Source organism: Athene noctua, chromosome 1, assembly GCF_965140245.1.
Source record: "Athene noctua chromosome 1, bAthNoc1.hap1.1, whole genome shotgun sequence".
Taxonomy (NCBI): Eukaryota; Metazoa; Chordata; class Aves; order Strigiformes; family Strigidae; genus Athene; species Athene noctua.
Genome location: NC_134037.1, coordinates 88,447,769 through 88,467,355, shown reverse-complemented (window position 1 = coordinate 88,467,355; position 19,587 = coordinate 88,447,769). Strand labels below are relative to the sequence as shown.

Sequence of the window (19,587 nt, the reverse complement as noted above, 5' to 3'; positions counted from 1 at the left end):
TGTTATTGGACTTTTTTGATTAAACTTGTATTGCTAGTACAAATTCCTAATGTTACTTACCAGACACTTCATTTCCCACATAAAGTGTTTCTTATCTGGCTTTTTTATGTTTTAATAAGGGCAATCCTTAGGCACACATGATGCACACATTGCAATAACTCTTTTGTAACATTTATTACTATTTGCATACTATGTGTGGCCATAACTTCTCACAGCAAGTTAGGAGGCTTATCCTCAAATATGTGACTAAACAGTGCAAGATGTTATTTGAGACACTGGAATAAAAGAGTTATCTCAAAAAATGTGGATCTGCAGACACAGTGGATGTTCTAAAAATTGCTTCCATGGTGTATGGTCTTCATAATATTAGATGGAAAAGATAATGCAAAAATGAAAAACTGTAAATTGAGCTAGCCTGATCTACTTGGTTTATTAAGAATAACTTCATGCAACTTCTGTTTTTTAAAAGAAGTAGAATCCTCCACAAATGGAAAAATTCAGAAGCATTTTAGGTTTTGCTCTGTCTTATGCCTGAGGGGGAAAAAACGCCCTAATATCTCAGATCTGTTTTAATACCAGATTAGGAAAATATTGAACGTAGTCAATGGGTTCTGCTCTCAGAATATACAGTGTAAAATATGCTAGGTTTTGATAGGTGTCTTTCACAGAAATACCTGAATAACAACAAAAACATAAGGAAAACCTAGAAAGATCGGGGAGGAAAGAAGCTCAGGGCAGTTTTGGGAAGAAAGTTCCTGCAGGTAAACTCACTACTGTGCCTTCACAGAATCTCAGAACAATTGGGGTTGGCAGGGACATCTGGAGGTCACCTTGTCCAACCCCCTGCTCAAGCAGGGCCACCTAGAGCAGGCTGCCCAGGACCATGTCCAGATGGCTTTTAAATATCTCCAAGGAGGGAGACTCCACCACCTCTCTGGGCAACCTGTGCCTGTGCTCAGTCACCCTCACAGTAAAGAAATGTTTCCTGATGTTCAAACAGAATCTCCTGTGTTTCAGTTCATGCCCAACTGCCTCTGGTCCAGTCACTGGACACCAGTGGAAGTAGCCTGGCTCCATCTTCTTTACACCCTCCCTTCAGATATTTGTATACATTGGTAAGCTCCACCCCAGACCTTCTCTTTTCCAGGCTGAACAGTCCCAGCTCTCTTAGCCTTTCTTCATAGGAGAGATGCTCCAGTCCCTTAAGTATCTTCATGGCTCTTTGCTTGACTCTCTCCAGTAGCTCTATATGTCTGTTGTACTAGGAGCCCAGAACGGGACACAGTGCTCCAGCTGTGGCCTTACCAGTGTGGGGTAGAGGGGTAAAATCACCTCCCTTGACCTGCTGGCAACGTCTCTTCTAATGTAGCCTAGCATATCATTTGCCTTGTTTGTCACAAGGGCACATTGCTGGCTTATCTTCAACTTGGTGTCCACCACGATCCCCAGGGCCTCTTCTGCAAATCTGCTTTCCAGCTCGGTGTCCCTAGCATGTACTGGCACATGTACTGGGTGAGGTTGTTCCTCCCCAGGTGCAGGAATTTGCATTTCCTTTTGCTGAACTTCATGAGGTTCTTGTCAGCCCATTTCTCCAGCCCGTTGAGGTCCCTCTGGATAGCAGCATGACTTACTGGTGTATCATCACTCTTCCTAGTTTTGTATCATCTGCAATCCTGCTGAAGGTATACTCTGCCCCATCATCCAGATCATCAATGAAACTCTTGAATAGGACTGGACCCAGTATCTATCCCTGGGGCAGATCGCTAATTACTGGCCTCCAACTAGACTTCATGTCACTGTCTGGGCCTGATTCTTCAGCTGGTGTTCAGTGCACCTCACTATCTGCTCATCCAGCCCATACTTCATCAGATTCCCTACAAGGATCTTATGGGAGACTGCGAAAGGTCAAGTACAAAACCATATACACTTGAACAAATCAATAAAACCAAAACAAATTACTACCTCCTTTCATTTTTCTAAGGTCACTGGAGTAATTATTTAAACCAATAGACAGTCTTTTACAGTTAGTTACTAACATGTTTGATCACCTTTCTATGTAACTGTATAAAATACATTGTTTCGTTAAATTGTAACCGATGTATGTGAACAATGTGACACAGAAACTTTTTAACTAATAGCTATTGAAACGGTGAAAGATCACTTAACAAAAATACATGTATCCAGCGTATCTTACACAACTGTTTCTCAGAATGCAAAGGTTACTTTGCTGGGAAATGTGAAAAAGAAAAATGGTGTAATAAGATAGTGTATATACTTGCTATAAACTCTTAAAACAGTATAAGTTTCATAATTGGATCACTGAAAGCATGCCCATGAAATATGTTCCTCTCAAGTAAATCGCAAAAAACAAGACTGAAAGGAAGATTTAATGTCACATAGTCTGTGCTTATGCCTCTGGACTGCAATTAACTATAACTAAATGTAATACTTAATTGTGAATGAAGTTATATTTTAAGCATCAGGATAAAGAATTAAAATAGTGGCTTCTGGTAAGAAAATATTTAGAACTTACTGTTCTCGCATTTTTGCTGTCCAGAATTATGACCAATGTATCTAGTCTTTTTCATTACAGTTCATATAAAATTTATGAAATAATGTTCTTACCAATTTACCTTTGCGTTATTAGTATTATTTCTTATTCTTGGTTTTACTGTTTTATCTTGAAATTAGCTGAAGAATTTCAGTTCAGAGAAAGTGCTGCCTCTTGTATGCAAATGTAGCCTGCAGTATAATTGTATTACAATTTTGAAGTAAAGCAGGTGTGCAAATTGTTTCTCAGAACATAAAGCTTATCCTTACTGTTAATGTGTTTTTTCTGCTAATTTGCCTTATCTTCCTGCCTGCTTGTGCCTGTTTATTTTTCTGTGAAATAATCCAAAGCCACTGAAAACACTGTTAATTCCAATGAACTTGCGATCAAGGCCTTAAAATTCTCAGTTTTAAGCTCTGCAGGAAGACATATTGATGGCTTATGTAGTGCTGATTACTGTGAAGCCCTTGTTTTGAGGGCTTCAGTCTGTGCTTAATTTTTAAGAGTATATTCAGCACAGATAGTGCCTTGTTTTAAAGTTCTTTAGTCTGCCATAGTTTTAAATAGAAACCTTTTCTTTATAAGTGTATTGTATTACAACTACTTGAGGGGTTGGGGTTTTGCGTGTGGGGTGGTTTTGGTGTTGTGGTTTTTTTGTTTTTTTTTTTTAATTTCTCGTTAAACATGAATGGGTAACCCTATACTTACAGTATACCATTTTTCTCCTCTAGTAAAAGGAAACATTCTGTAATATCAGAAAGCTGTAAACTGGAAACCTCACACAATTACAGATGCTTTTGCAGAAAATGAATGTTGTCTTTTTTCCATCCAAAAAAAAAAAAAAAATTTGGTGCAAATGGGGCATATAGTTTTAAGTACTTTCACTCTTCTGTGAGTCTGCATGCTGAAGCAAACAAGTACTAGTTCATGATTTTAAAAATAAAATGAAAAAAGTCAGCAAGGTTAACTGTCCTGCATTCCTACTACCTCTTCCTAACACTTACCTTGAGCTAGGTGGGTGATTTAGAACCTGTTTGGGTTCCGCACTGCTTGCCATCTGGGCTCCTGATGTTTTCAGTGCTTATAGACTTGGAGTGCTGCAGCCAGTGTGTAGTAGGTGAGGGACAGTATAAATGAAACTATATTCAAAGAACCATTGTGATGGCTGCAGTCCTATTCTTCAGCCAGATTCTGTTGTTTCTGTTTTCCAGCAAATCAGTCACTGAGTCAACATTCTTCAGTTAGATGCTGAAAAAACAATTTTGTTGGTAAAAATTTATTGCTATCCATTAGCAATTGTAGTTTTTGTTGAAGATGGACACTAGGTAAAAATGTCTGAATACAGTAATTCATAGACTGACTGTCTTGGGTGATAGATTGCAAAAAGCATGCTTTGCTTACAAAATATATCAGATGACACCTATTTTAAGTTCCTACTCGTGAAACTTCTATCACAGGAAGGTTTGTTTTTAACTTTGGTTGCTGTTCCATTTTGGGTTTGATTTTTTTTTTTTTTTTTTTTTATCCCCCTTGAAGGATAGCAATTTGATTTCTACCAGTGTAAAGGCACATGTGCAACTTAAAACAAAATCAACCATTCTTTTCGCATTTTGTAATGCCTTCAGACTACTTCAGGTTATAGTCTTCCTCTTTCTTCCCCTTGTTTTAAGTATGCAATTACACCTTTTTTTTTTTTTTTAAAACACATGTAAAATATATATGTGTATAGTATAGTGTTTAACTGTCTTTTACATGGTTACAAATTTGGCTATAGTATCACAGATGTCCAAAGGATAATTTTACAAATATGTGTAAAAAAGTATGAAAACCATGTCTTTGGATAGAAGTAGAATCGAGATAAACTGGTTTTTATTATTTACTTTATCTCCAACCTAAGAAAATCCCCTTGGCTCAGGAGACTGCAATAGCTGTTTGGGATATTATTTAACATGTGTTCAGTGGTTGGAAAATGTGAAGTATAACATTGGAGCATCTGCTTATTTTGGTGTTTGTTTTTTTTTTTTTTTTATCTAACTGGAAAAGTTGTTTTGATTCAAAGTGAATATTCAACACATGGTGAGCTCCACCTTTGAAGACATGTGGGCATCTGTCATCAGTTTTGCAGTTCTGGGGGCAAAGAAGATGCAGAGACTTGACTGTGGGGTTGCCTTGTGAATGAGTATTCAGAGACTTGGTCTGGCTTCACAGATTATAGGGACAAACCTGGTCAGGTTCCAGACTCGCTCTGTGACACAGTCACACTTTATAAACACAATATGGATGTATCCTAATCTCAAGAAATTACATTATCATCTGAGAGTATATATAGAGAAAATTGGAGGTCACCTTTTATATTTTTAACAGCATACAGTCTGATAATAGGGATTAGTGTTCTCTACTGAGATTAGGGCCTTTTGTGCAGTGCAGCGTACAAATACGATGAGAGACAGGTCTTGTTGTGAAGGCTAAGGAGATGAAATAAAGGCACAGAATGGAAATTTGTCTTGCTCAGTTTGTTGGCTTTAGATTTAAATTAGTTCTCTGACTCCTAGATTGGTGTCCTAGCCACTATATTTCATTTTCTGGCTTGTCAGTTTGTTTTGTTTTGGTTTTTTTTTATTGCAAGTGTCTGTAAAATGAGACACCCTGGCCTCAGTTTTCATCTGCACAGACTATGTTACTATAGAAAGAGTAGAGAGCAATATAAGCGGCTCTTTAAAGCAAAATATTTGGTGCTAAGGCTGAGTGTCCATGCTGTACACATTTGGGAGGTTTACATAGGACTAACTCTAGTCTGGTTCCATTGACTGAACATCTATTAGCAGTGTTTGAATTTTGGTTACACTCCTGAAATGTACATGCAGGTTTAATCCAAGTAAATCCAGCTGCGTATTCCTAGATCACTCTGTGAAACAAATTTAAGTGGGGATTGTGGTGGCTGGCCCAGAAGACTATTGTAGGAGTTAGTAATCTATATGATAGGAAATCCAGGTGTATGCCTCCCTATCATGAATATGGTGTGACTTCTAGCTATTTAAGAGGTATGTATTTAATCAATGTGCAAGTGTTACGTGTGCCTGTTCTCAGGTTTATTGATGAGATAAGAATATTAGGGTCTACCACCAAGGTGCTCATCAAAGCTAGATTCACATTCCAGACTCAATTGCTATCAGTGATAGATGAATCTGTATTGTAAGCAGGACCCTACAAGAATGCAAGTGAACATAGAATTGGTCAGCCTCACTATGGAGAAGATCAGCGCATTGTGCCATGTCCTGACCAGAGGTCCATCCAATGCTGTATCATCTCGTGGTTCCTAGCATCGGAAGACATGAGGGTTGGATTTTTTTTTTTTCCTCTCATTGTCACTTTTTTCTGGAATGCTAATAATAGTTACCTGTCTTGAAAAGGTTTGTTCCCTGCTTGTTGGGATCCAGCATCAGACCGGGATAGTCAGGAAACTTGCAGAGTTAGCCTGCTTCAACAGTGTACTTTTCTAAAATGCTAATTTAGATTAACCCATCAAATATCCAAGAAATAACTCTTCAGGTCAACAAACTAGGGTTTACATTTGCATAGGAGATCTTAGAGTTTCACTTAAAGGGGTTGAAGCTTTGGTCCTTGGATTGGGGAGGGTCCGTTGTTTTCTTCTACCCAAATGTATTAAATTTTCTTCTCAAGTCAGGACTGAATTAGCTGGAAGGTTCTCCAGTGTTCAAAGGACTTTGAAAATCGTCTGCTGAAAAGTGGTCAGAAGAGATTTCCAAGGGGAGTATATCCAAGTATAACTTCCTTTCCTGAGACTGTTTTTCATAAAGCAATGAACTTCTTTGTTTTGAGACAAAGGGAAAACCCAGTCTGTCGCTTGGTTTTGGTTTTAATAACAGAGGACGGAAATTTAGAGGTCCTTTTGGACAGTATTGCATATACTGTGAATTGTGGCCCTAGGAAGAGATGGAAAGATGTGCTTCTCATAGTTTGCAGTCTGTTATCTGGAAAAAAAAATTAGGTGTCTGAAAGCCAGGATAATGTAGCCCTAAAGAAAGACAGAGACCAAATATAAAAGAGGTGTCAACAACTACCTCCATATATTAAGAGAACAGAGTATAATCCATATGTAATTTATTTAATTGTAAATACTAAATAAAGAAAAAAATAAACTATTTAAATATGTGGAAAGAAGTCTGCAAGTCAGTCTAGGCCGACTGATGTTTTTTAACAGTTTATGTAAGCTATGCCAACTATGCGGACATGCTGTGGCTTTGTCTCCAGTTAGTGGTCAAATTATTTATAGCAGATTCAGAGACTTGTTTTAAGGCAATTTATATATTCAGGAAGCTTTATTCTGTTGTCTACAGAAATGCTATGTGTAATCCTTGTAAATAATGGAAGTAATTAAATTTCTCACACACACACCCTAACCCCCCCCCAAGAATTATCAAGGTAGCAAGTGTTTTGTGTAATATACAAAGGATTTTCATGGATTTAACAATTAAATCTGAGTATTGTATCATTCAGATTCTTCATTCAAGAAGAGATGTGTGTCTGAGGACACAGTGATAGTTTTTGGGACAAGCTTCTCTGTGATGTAAAGCAATGAGTGTGCAACAACCAGCTAGCAGATAAGCAAACAGTATTAGGGCTCCTTTAATGTGGGGCTGTTGGTTTTGTCATCCAAAGAGCTGTTGCCCAGAGGAAGAAAGGGAGAGGCTTAAGACTTCATTCAGCAATGCATGGGATTTTTAAAATGTATTCCTCAGCTCTTAGTTTTTCAAAAGCAATTTTTTTTTTTTTTTTTCCTGACAGGTCAAGCTGAGGTCACTCTTCAGTCTCCTCTAGGCCATATTTTTCAGTTGTGTAAACAAGTGGAATACAGCAACAAGTGAAACACAGCTGAAACTACTGAGGTTGTATGTGTGCTACAGCAGCAAAGAATCAGGCCAGGAAGGATACTCAGGCCTTAATTACCTCTTGGAACTAACTTCATACCTTAAAATTATTAGGTGATTAAACCGTTAATGGACTTAAGTTGTGCCTTCAGTTCAGCTTGACCGGTAATAAGTTCATTAAGTTATTCATTACCTGACATTAAATTTCTGAGCAGTAGCTTTCAGCCGCACTGCAAAAATGTGGGTATTAATCTAAATTACTATAAATGCATATTATTCCTTTCTTCCTCTGCCAGCGCAGTATAATGACTGTACACACCATGCAGACAGTATGTTCTTGTTCTGTCTCATGCTTCAGCATAGTGTTTTTAAATTTGCTACTCAGCCACTGTTGCACAGTCCAGTCACTTGCTGCTGGCCTGAAAAACACAATGTTACAATCGGATGATCATTCCTCATCTGGAAAATGTGTTCAGGGAAGTCAAACTGTTTTCGTTTTGGGTTTTCTGCTACCTTATTGATCAGCTCTTTCTCACTCTTGTTTCCTAATTACAGCTATTGATGTCATCTTAGCAGCTGACTCCAGGCAACCATTAGAAACACTTCATTTCAAAAGCAAGCAATGTATTGGCTACTAAGAGCAAAGCTGAGAATATTCATGTGTCAAGTTTTAATAGTCTACTTTTCCATTGTGCCTCTTAAGTTAATGCCAACTCTGTCTATGATGACTTCAGACAGATAGCAACATTCTCTCTCATGTTAAGACCTTGCAAGTAATACAAGAAGCTGACCATGTTATCCAGGTTGCTGTCTTTTTCCTGCCTCCTGAACTGACAGTCAACTTAGTTGCAAAATAGTTGTACTGTGTCCAGCTGAGATGTAGTTAATTTTCTTCATGGTACTGTGTTTTGCATGCATGGCTAAAACAGTGTTGATAATGTGCTCATGTTTTGGCAATTGCTGAACAGTGTTTGCATGGTGCAGAGGCCTTCTCTGTTTCTCACTTGCCCCTTACACTGAGTAGGATAGGGTTGGGGAAGAGGTTGGGAGGGGATACAGCTTGAAGACTTGCTCAAATTGACCAGAGGGGTATTTCATACCATACAACATTATACTTGGCAATAAAAACTGGAGGTAGAGGAAGAAGGAGGGTGAGTGAGTGAGTGTGTGAGTGACTTCCATGGTGGTCATTGCTCAAAATCTGTCTGGTCATCAGTCTGCTTGTGGGAGGTAGTGAGTGATTTCCTTTGAGTCACTTGCTGGCTTGGGGTTGAGGTGTCCCCTCTTTCCTTCACCTCTTTTTTGATCCAGAAGTTTCTTTGCTTTGTACTTCTTGTTCTCTCCCATGGCCCACTGAGGGGGGGAACTGAGTGTATAGGTGTTTGTCTTCTGACTGGAGTCATCCCACCACAATAGTTTATGTTAAGTATAAAACATTTGCAGACCTGCAGTGAGAAGAAATGTTGCTGTCCAGACACCTGTTTTGTGTGCCTGTTAGGTCAAAATCAGCTGTATAACAGCAGATTGTCAATTTGATTTGTATGCATGTTTGCTTTGAAGGTTTTGGCCATTGGACTGGTAGTTCTGTCCATCAGTCTCCAGAGTTGAGAGAACCTGTTCTTTCTGAGAACTTTTATCTATTTTAAAACCATAATTTTTCAGAGTTTATTGTGAGACTCTTGATTTTGCTTTTCATAGGTAGGAGTCTCATACCACTCAGGACAAGGAATAGTCCATTTTGACATCCTTTGTTAAACAGATGTTTTCTTGATCTTCGTAAAATGAGCAAAAGACTTTTGATCTCGTTCTACTTGCCCACAATTAATACAGGGTAAAGCCTCAGCTGCACTGTCCCTCTATCTTTTAAGGAAACAGCCAAGTCCTTAAATCAGTTCTTTCCTTTTCCCAACATGGATAGGGTTTTGGTTAAAGAATTTAGTTCAGAAGCTTGCACGGTCTTTTGAGAAGCCTTTCAAATACCTTGCCACTGAAATCACCTCTTGTATTTTTCTTTCTTTGTATGCTTAGCTGCAAGTGGGCCAGATTATCATCTGCTGCTATCATCTGTTTTTCAGATGTTCTGTCATTTCCAAAGATGGTTTTTCTTCATCTGTCTGACCACTTGCTCTGTCTCTTCACAAGATGCTCTCAGGTCCATTGTTTTGGTAAAAGTTCCGGTAATCCTGCAACCACTTCTTCAGAAAGTAATTTCCTCAGAGCATCAAGGAAGCCTTTGAAATATGGGAGTGTTTGTCCCTGCTGTCTTTACTATTTTGAGTGTCTTTGTTAATCTGTGCTCTAATACTGGTAAAATGTGGGGTGTTTTTTTCTTTTTTTTTTTTTTTTTTTTTTTTTTTTGTTGGTGGGTTGGGGTTTTTTGAGACAGTTCCTTCTGTGTCTTACTCACTTTCTTGACTTTTTGCAGTGTCTGTAGTATACCTGTATAATAGTATATGGCCACTTGATAGCATCTGTTTGCTGCTGCTCTTTTTTCACTCTGGATGGATGGAGACTGGATGTGATATCTAGAGCTTTGATAACTCCCTAGTGCATCTTGGATGACTGCCTTTTAGCATTCATTCCTAGACCAAATACCACAGCATTTTATTTTCATATTTTTCTAAGCCTATTGCTGCCTCCATATTGTATCTTCATAGTTCATCTTTCTCACAGAGTTTATCATGGGGAGAATGGTAGCTCATGGATTGGGGGTCCAAGTATGTGTTGACATTAAAGTATTCCTTGCTGCTGCTGTTCCTGTTTCATGGTAAAGGAAATCCTGATTTTACATATGCCTTTCAGCATGGTACAGGTCCATTTCTTGCTCAGCCTGTGCTGAAGATGCATGTTGTGTACACCTACACTTCTCAAGTTTTCACAAATCTGTAGCAGTCATTTGCCTGCTTAATTTCTTGCTCATGGCTGTTCATTTTGGAGGCGGGTTTAATCAGCGCCACCTACTTCATTTGGCATTGCAGTGTTTGGTACCTGAACAAATGATGGTGCTGTTCAGCTACTTTTCAGTTCTTTCTTAGGATCAGTCCCTTCCCCTGGAACCAGTTGGTGGGGCTCATGTGTTGGTTTTTAAAGTAGGTTGTATTTGTCATTGAGCTAGTTACACTGCAATAATTTAGCAGTCTCCTGGCCCTGTTGCTTGGGATTGTGACACCCTGTCTGTCAGGTACTGTGTCACGCAGGAATGTGAGCCTTGGCCATCCAGTGCCTTTCTGAGTGTTTTCTTGTCCATGTGACCTTACAGTAGTACTCTGCTGTGCCTCTGTATTTTGTCTGGAGTTCTCCAGAGTCATTCCTCTCTAGCATGTATCTCTGTATTGGGCACTGGCTTTCTGGGGACAGCTTCGGAGGGGCATCATGGTCAAGGAAGTCCAAGAGATGTAGGTCACCCTTATCTATTGTAGCCCTGAGGTCACACCAAGCCCTGAAGATCTCCTTGGGTGCAGCTCCATTCCTCCACTTCTGTCTCAAACTGTTCTCAAGGTAGCGGCAGCAGCTTTGATCTTTCTGCCATTTCTTTCCTCTTCTATCCAAGCTTGAGTCTGGCGTTGGGCAGAACTACTGCAGCAGAATTAAATATCTTTTATAATCCGGGAAAATTATATTAAGTGTAATTTCACATGGAAACAAACGGAGTTACATCAGCACAGCTAACGTTGTGTAGGAGGCCGAATACTAATGCGTGTGTAATGATGAGCTGCTTTTAAAACTGGCTGTTTTTCAGGGTGTACACTACGCCCAGACACCCGGTTCACTGGCCGCTCAGCGGCAGTTGTGTGGCGACGCCCCCGGCCCAGCCTCATGAAGCCGACGCGAGCGGCAGCCGCGAGCTGACGGTGCGCTCCCGCCTTCCGCGCCGCTCGGCGCGAGGCTGTGCCTCCCCCTCGCGGCGAGCCGGAGGGCGCGCGCCGGGCCGGTGCCCCGGGCTCCCCCCCCCGCGCCTGCCCCCGGGCTCCCCCCGCGCCGGCTCCCGCGGGAGGGCTCTGCCCGCGCCGGCCGCCGCCCAGCCTCTCCCTAGCGGTGGGCGTCACTGGCAGGAGCGCGGTTCCGGCCGCTGTGTGCCGGTGAGGGATCCCACTGATGGTCCCAGTCTCAGTGTCTCGTGTTCAAAGGCTGTGTCCCGTTGTCACTCACGTATGTGAAAAGAGGCAATCTTTTTGTGTTTTTTTTTAATCTTTTCGCTAAAATATTAGGGTCATACTCTCCGTATCTGGCTTTTTTAGAAACATATCTTGACTTAATTTATGATGAAAGGATGCTTAGCGTGGGTGTTCTGTAAACTTGAGAAATAGTGACCTGCAATTAGTGCTCAAAACGCAATAGGCTAAACCCTAAACTTCTTTAAATAGGGCTCCTTAAACACCTGCTTCTTGCTTTGGAATATCAATGCAGTTGTGTGCTAATTCCAGTGGGCAGACCAAGAAATGCTGCGTGGGCCTGAGTCGTTTGGCCGCAGTATGCGTAGGGACAGTGTCACTGTGTATGAGAGGAGGTGGAAGTTGCACACCTCTCAGTGCCGCTCTGCGCCCTGCTCCCGTGCTCCTCTTCCCCCAGCCATCTCCCCAGCGCACCCGAGAGGCTCTTACAGCCCACCTGGCTGCTCCAGGCGGAGAAGGGGTGGGAGACAGGCTCTGTGCAGCAATCTTGGGGCCTGTGGAGAGAGCGTCTATTAACCGTGTTTTCCTTTATGAGGTTGTGCGGACAGGCATTCGTGTGCACATGAGAGAGATGGATTCAGCTTCCTTTTTAAGTTGTTACCTGGCTGTGCTCTTTGGGCAACACGGAGGCCTAGGTCTCTGCATAGCTCGAGCTGGGGTGGGCCGGTGCAACTCCCTCGGTACAAGGGCTGGCAGAAACAAGAGGATCTGTTTATTGTTTCACAGCCCTTGGGGATTGTTTCCTTGGACGCTGAATCGGTGTACCACAGCAAGATAGGAAGAATTGCTTCCAGACAGCTGGACTCTGGGAGGCAGCACTCATATGTTTTTTCAGCTGCATCTGGTAGATAAGAAGGCTTTATCATTTTTTTTTTTTTTTCCTTAAGAAAATGTTTTTAATGTGATGGCATTTCTTTTGCAACTGTTCTTACCTTTAACTCATGCTTTCAGCTCTTCACAAAATGATGGAAAAATATTTCTTTGAAACTTGTAAGCAATGTTTGGTTTTGATGGCATGAAAACCCCTCATCCTCTGAGTATTGATACTGCCTGTTTAAGTACCAGGCACCTGCTGTGCATAAGGTCATGCTCCAGTTATGATCTGTGAGCTGGCACATCAGTTCAGGGCTGAGTAATGCAGGCAGTCTTTACGAGAGGGCTAGGCGTTTAGGACCATGTTTCATCCTTTGGCTACTGCTGAGTAGTCTTAACTCGTAAATAGCTTCTGCCATTCTGCAGGTGCTATACCAATTTTGTAACATCTGAATGAATTTACACTGATTTGAAATTACATTCCTTCTAGTGTGAGGTCCTAATCTCTACAGGCAGAATTTTCCATAAAAGTTTTCTTTCATGCAAGGCTAGTAGAATTTCCTAATCCTCTATTTTTGCTTCACAACATAATTTGAAGTATTTGAGGCTGTGCTTTTATGTTAGTTTCTTAGCAAACAGGACTTTACTACTGAAAAGTTTCATTGACGTTAATGTATGAATTGTATGAGTGAGGGGGTTTCAGGATGTAGCTTATATGTGAGATTTTGGTAAAGCCTCTTTCAAGGTGAAATACTGCTGTCTGTGGAAGAGTAACAAACTTATGTCTTCAATCTTGGTGGTGCTGGTTGTTGGGTTCTTGTGATAGCTATTGATATGTAGATCCAGTGAGCCTTGAAGAGGGATCAGATTGAGATACCTTGCTGTTCTGCCACTCTTTTTTTTTTTTTTTTTTTACCTCCTCCCATCTTCTCTCTTTCCAACAGTTTCTTTTTTCTCCTGCAAATTCTGTTGCTGTCCCATGTCACCCAACGAAACTGATGAACAATGAAAAACTAATGCTGACATATACAGTTGTGTCATTCGGCTTTGGAGTTCCAGTGCTAGTTAGTTTTTTGAAGGAATGGAGAATTCTTGTGTTTCTGAGCATGCGTTTATCACTTTTTCATCACACAGAAGTACAGCATTTTACCCGTTTATACTCAGAGTGCACTTTGGACATTTCTTCATAGCTGTGCTGGATAGCGACACTTTTTTTGGGGATAAAACAGTACTGATTCTGAAAAAGTTTGGATAATGACAGTCAAAATATACATGGAGCTTGACAGGATGTTAGAGAGAGCTTATCTTGAAATAATGGGCCTGATGAAAAAGCAAATGGAGAAGGTGCTATCTGAGGTGCAGTCTTGACATTTGTTGTATGAAAATAATGCCACAGTAAAATAAAATAGGAATACAGTTCTTGCTTCCACAGAGTAGTAGGTCTTATGACTCTGGTCATCTGCCAGGCTTCTATACAGAAAGGTAGAAAGCACAGAGATACTTGCTGCCATATCCATTCTCCTGTCTTACATAACTATCTTTCTATTAGCACTGTACTTTTTAAGAGCATTTCTGTTTGCTCTACGCCTTTAATAATAAAATTCAGAATTCTGTTGTTCATCTGGCCAAGACAGGCTAAACTCCATACTGAAAGTATTTGGTCTTGTATTTTAAGTTACTTGGGTCTTATTGTCTTCTGCCCTGGTTTGCTGCTTTTCCATTCCTGATGAAATAGAATATCCTTAAAATGAGGTGGTGAACGTTATTATTCTTTATAGATCCCAAATATCATGATAGATTTAGACCTTTTCTGGGAGTGAAGATTTTGGAGAAGGAATGGGGGAAAAAATGTATTTTATGAAATATCAAATAATTTAAAAATTCAGAGTATTTTGATAAATTTTCTATTTTGTGTAGTGTCTTTGAAGTTATGTATCTGTTTTGGTTTGCTGACTTTTAGAATTCCTGCAGACATATGTAACCTAAGTTAATCTTAATTCTGCAAAGTCAAATAATATTGCATGCTTTTGTCTTATTACTCATTTGAGCTGTGATTTATTTTTAACTATTTATAGCAAGCTGTTCATAGATCTTTTCATTATTCATTACAACCTATGGGGAGAGATGGTGCTTCATAATGACTCACAGTTCTGCATTTACGTTTATCGGCACTTGTGAAAAACGTAAATTGTTTTTCCATCCTGTCTTCAGAGAGTGATCAAATGCCAAAATAAAATAAATTCTATCAGGGCAAAAATTCAGTTCTTTGATCAGTTGATTTATGTTTGGGTACCTCTCAATACAACTGTTCACTTGTTGCAGACTGAGGGCTCTAGTGTGAAGGTTTATGTGCTGCAAAGAACATATATGTGTGAAATAGAGTAGATTTGGCAACGCAAGTTATTTTCATCACAAAAATAGATTGCTTTTAATCCAGCTTCAGTTTTTCAGCCTCACTGTGTGTTCCTTATCATTTAGAGCATTCCTTATGTCATTGCTTAAGAAAAACTCTTAAGTGTTTAAACTATGTGTTGTGCTAGCGATGCTTCTACAGGTGCCTAAAGAATGTGATCAGATGACTTTGAGACTTTCTTTTTATTATTGAAATAGCCTCTAAAGCATGGGACTCCTGCTGATGGTTAATCTGCTGAGAAGGGATAAAGTCTGGCAAATTCGTACCTGCCCATGCATGAGAGGGTTGTAAGCAGTCAGCAAGGATTAAAGTAAGGGTTTTAAGTCAAATTGGGGAGGAAGATGGTTGTTTCTTATAAACAGGAGAAATTCTAGACCCGTCTGGAAAATTTAACCTCTCTTTGTTTGTGGATCCTTTCAGAATTGAAGGAAAAAATATATCTTTAAGGCTACGTAGATGTACAAGTTGAAGTTCACATTTAAATTACTGCAGTTACACCAGTACACAATTTCTTTCCTTGGTGGACACTCCTTTTTTTTTTTTTTTTTTTTTTCTGTGTGTATTGGAAATAGTTTAAAGTAAATGGAAAAATGTGGCCTTCTTTTGAAGCAAGGGTGCCAATGCTAAGGTCAGTCTGTTAACTTGATTATTTTTTTCTGCCTGTGTAGTTGTATTGATAGTGCTTGTTCTGTATACAAGTGTCTTTTAGTTGAATTTATGAGACGATATTTGCACTTGAATTTGGGAGGTGTTTGTTTTAAATATGAGAAGACTGTGCCAGAATTCACTCTGAAAGTTGTATGCATTCAATTAATTCTGAACTGTTCAGTAAAAAATGGAAGCATCCTGGCTTCATTGACTGAAATACAGATTTGAAAATTGTTTGCATATATGCATAAGGCCATATCACCCTGTTCCATACACGCTTTGTGTAGAAACATATAGGGCAAGAATTGGCTGCATGTCTTCATAGTTGGTATCCAATCACTATCTCTATAGATATATTTTTAATATAAGGGTTTCAGAAATTTCAAGGATTGCAGACAAGGTTTACACAGACTAGCAAGATGGCTAAAAGCATTCTGAAGGAAAAGTTTTTATTTCTAAAAAGAGCAAGCCCTCCGTAGCCTGTTTGGTTGCAATTGAACTGTTTCACGGCACTGTCTGATGGGTCTCAGCGATATTACAAGTGGAGTGTCTCTGATAGGAATCCCATTAGCAGTCTGTAAGAGTTGTTTACTGTCACTGCCAAAGTTCTGGTGTGGCACTGGCACTTCCCAGTGCATCTCCTGCTCCCTCCATGCTACTGAAGCTGCTCAAGGCAAAGTCTCTTTAGATAGATTTCTGGTCAAACAGTGAAACCAGTGCTCTGTATTGATTTTCTTTATCCTTATTTGTATAGTGGTGTTAATTTTTTTCCAGAAATTTGGTGTCTCTTTGTTCCGTAGAACCTGTTTTGCCTAATTTTTCCCTCCTACCTCTTAATGACTCTCAATGCCTCTTTCTGCTCTCTCTCGGTATGTTTCTTAGGGGTTGAACCATGGTCCTTTTATTTACATGAGATAATCTCATCTGTAAACACAAATCAAATTGAATTTTGTTGTCATGGCTTGCAAATTAATTTATTTATTCCACACCTTTTATCTTCAGCCAGAACTAAAGAGCTCTTCTTGTGGCTGTTCAGGTAGATATCAACAGCTCAATGGCTAAAACAGACCTCCGGTAGACTCCTCTACTGCTGCTTCTTTGCCACTCTGGAAAATAACGTAATTTTGCCATGATGTCCATAACATGTGTCATTTCTTACTTTGTTCTTTCTTAAAGTTCAGAAAAAACATAGTCAGTGTTATCGATGACTAAATCTTATTTCTCTGTGTAATTTCTTAAAATTAGTTGATTGCATTTTCAACAATCAAAACTGCCATCCAGTTGCTCTTCACCTTTTAAACAAGCTCGCCAATTAGTCCGGTGTCCTTTCCCTTGCTTTCTTCAGGTCAGTCCTGTACTCATACCTATTCAAATAGTCAGTGAAAATCATTATTGTATCCTGTTATAAAGAGAAGAAAGCTATGAGCATTTCTTCTGAATTTCTTTTCCTTCCTTGCACAAAGCATGGTCTTAACTTTTCTAGAACTTTAGAAACTCTCAGTCATTGCAGAAGCATCATTCCATCCTCTTTCATTCATTTATTAAAGTTTTCACCCGTCTTGTGCTCTCTTGGTATAATAATAAGCTTTCTCCTTGAGAACATCTCCAGGGTAGTCTCTATAGCCTCTTGATGACCTTTTCCTTGAAACACCTTTATTGTGATGCCCAAAAGCTTGGAAATTGTCAGATTGCTGGGATATTATTCTTAAGTGCCTATCAAACTAGCCAGTACTCTCTGATTTGGTTCCTTCTGCCTCCTTCTTTGTTGTCTCTGACTGTGTTCTTTGATGGCAAGGTCCATGGAGTCAGGACTATCTTTGTTCTTTCTTTTGCATCAATATCCAGCACAGCAGCATCCTGGGTTGTCACTGAGTACATTAAGAGGGTTATAATATTAGCTAAGTAATTAATCATGGTTGCAGCATTGCAGAGAGATTTTCTGTGGTGTATATTCTTGAGAGAGGTGGGGGTAGAAGCATGTAGTAGAAGTGCCAGTTGATCATTTCATCCCTTTGGAACTTACCACTTTGTCTTCACTAGGAAAAAAGTGTTTTTTTTAAAAGCCAACAAAGAGCAACCACACTGCAAATAAAAGATCCTCTTAGTTCATCAGAAGGGGCATTTGGCTGTCTCACAAAAACACTGTGTATTTTGGCAAAGTTAGGAGCTTTGGCTTAGGAAGATCCATGTTTGGAATAGCAGGGTGTGTTGCAAGTCAAAATTCAGGTGTCTTGGCAGAGATGTACGCGTAATCTGGCATGATGCCTTTCTGCACTGTGCCTAGCTGTAGCAAGTGCTAAAGTCCCTTGTGAACAATATCTGAATCTCATTTGGGGAAAAAAGAAAAAAAAAAAAAAAAAAAAGAGGAGGAGGGAAGAGGGAGCCAGGATTTATTTTAACATTTAGTGGATATAAAAAAACAAGTATCAAGAAGCAAAACATTTCCGTGAAGCATTCGCTGTGAAAATTCTGCAACTTCTTGTTGCAAACCTCTTTATCGCTTGGATTGGCTGATTTCCAGAGCATCAAGGCTAGGAATTGAGGGACTGAAATATAATCAGTGGGATACATTTTAACCACATAAAACATTCCCTGCTTCCAAAGCCTCCGGTGTCTCTAGTAAGCAGTGTAACAGCAACAGCTCCTTGCTGCTGAACTCCAGAGACGGGGAAAATACTGGATCACAATGGTAAGAAGCTCTTTACTTTTCAACAGATCTAGACTATTACTTTGAAAAGAATGTTTAAAAGGTGATGATGAAATTAGTAGGGATCAGTATTTAAACCAAGAAAACAGTGTGTAAGGTACAGCGGCATTATCAGTGTTTTGCTGGAAGAGATCAGCAAAGCAAGTTGGTGACAAATATCTTTGGCACTGAACATGTTGTGCAGCTTATATAAAATCTTTTAAAACTAGGAAACACTGCTGACTAGAATTTGATGTAAAATATAAGCCTGTCTACTTGCTTTATTGCAGAAGGACAGCTGCACAGGCTTTTAAAATAATTTTGCATTGATAATCACTGTCACAGACTTTATATACATACAAATATAAACCTATGCTGATTGCTTATGCAGGCTGTGTATTTATGTTTTCTTTTGTTGAGGTTTTGTGGTTTTGTTTTGTTTTGTTTTTTTTTTTTTTTTAGAAAGGAGCAGGGATGCCTAGTACATACCTTTGACTTTTAAGGAGCTGTGAAGTTTTTATTTTTCTGGGTTTTTGATATGTGAAGACCTGTTATTCACATTGTGTTTCTCTAGTGTAATTGTTTGGTGGAAAAAATAGCCAAGGAAAACTTTTTAGGGCAGTGATTTTATTCTTTATAACAGTTTAAATATTCTGATCTAAATAGTAAAGCAATAGAAGTAGCATATAAAACACATAAAATCTGAAGTTATTGTAAATTGATACCAATGCTGTTAGTAGCTTAAATAATGCCTGAAGGTACAATAAAAATATTCTTATTAGCAGTTTTCTAGGTATTAAAGAATTGGAGGGAGAGATGCAAATCTTGGGAGTGTTTACTCCCAAGACGCATTGTCAAGACTGGGCTTGATACATATTTTGATTTAAAAAAAACCCCAATCTCCTCTATGGGAACTCAGCCATTCATTTTAAGTGCATAATAAGTCCAGGAATACATTGATTATGAAATTACAGTACATCAGGGTGAAAGGAAAACAAATTACTAAATAAGTCTGAAGAGTACTGAAATATGCTTACTTGACAGCCCAGCTGATGTGTGGGAAATTATTTTCTTTGTGATTCAAATGGAAGAGGAGCTTTTTTAAAAGAGCAACTATGGGAGTTTGAAAAGTGTACAGCAGATGTGAAACTGTGTCTGATTTGGTATTTTTTATCTTTCTTGTGTATTTGTTGTTGCTCAGCAGTATGAAAATTAGAATGCAAGAACTAAACTATCACTGAATGCTTTCTGATGTTTTCCTTTTCGAAGTGGTTTCACTGAGTGGCAAGAAATAAAATACTGAAGTACAGTAGACAGTAAATCATGTTATCTTGACCTATATATTCCAGGTTATGACTGTAAACACACTTTGATGTGTTAAAGATTTATGTTTTCCTTTTCAACATGCAGCACAG

At 39.3% G+C, this 19,587-nt stretch overlaps 1 protein-coding gene across 1 annotated transcript in view; it reads left to right on the top strand.

The window, feature by feature from the left end:
* PLD5 (phospholipase D family member 5) overlaps positions 1–19,587 on the top strand; it is a 186,730-nt gene that overhangs the window by 20,128 nt on the left and 147,015 nt on the right. The gene's annotated exons all lie outside the window — the stretch shown is intronic.